Source organism: Atta colombica, unplaced genomic scaffold, assembly GCF_001594045.1.
Source record: "Atta colombica isolate Treedump-2 unplaced genomic scaffold, Acol1.0 scaffold112, whole genome shotgun sequence".
Classification (NCBI taxonomy): Eukaryota; Metazoa; Arthropoda; class Insecta; order Hymenoptera; family Formicidae; genus Atta; species Atta colombica.
This window is the reverse complement of record NW_017259198.1, coordinates 875764-876215: the sequence shown is the minus strand read 5'-3', so window position 1 is coordinate 876215 and position 452 is coordinate 875764.

Sequence of the window (452 nt, the reverse complement as noted above, 5' to 3'; positions counted from 1 at the left end):
TATATATATATACATATATATACATTGTAAATAATAAATATCGTTTTAATAAAATTTTATTTAGAATCAAATTCGAATTTTCTGTGTTAATCAAGTTTAAAAAAAAAAATAATAAAAGAAATAAAAAATCCAACTTGAGTATGCTACAAAAAAGAAAAAGGACATTAATGACAAAAAAATATGTTAAAAATTATGAAGGCTAATATTGGGATTCGAAAAAAATATAATGTTTCATTTATAAAATTTGTAGAAGTGATTAATATTCAATCAAGATTCACTATAATAACGTATATAACAGAGAGCACTTGTAGAGATAGATGACGTGGAATAAGCTCGATTGAATAACTTCTATCACAACAAGAATCAACGCGATAAACTTGTGCAAAAAAAAATAAAAAAGTCGATCAAAATCAGGTCTGACATACCGCATTAATTTTTGCACTATACTATTT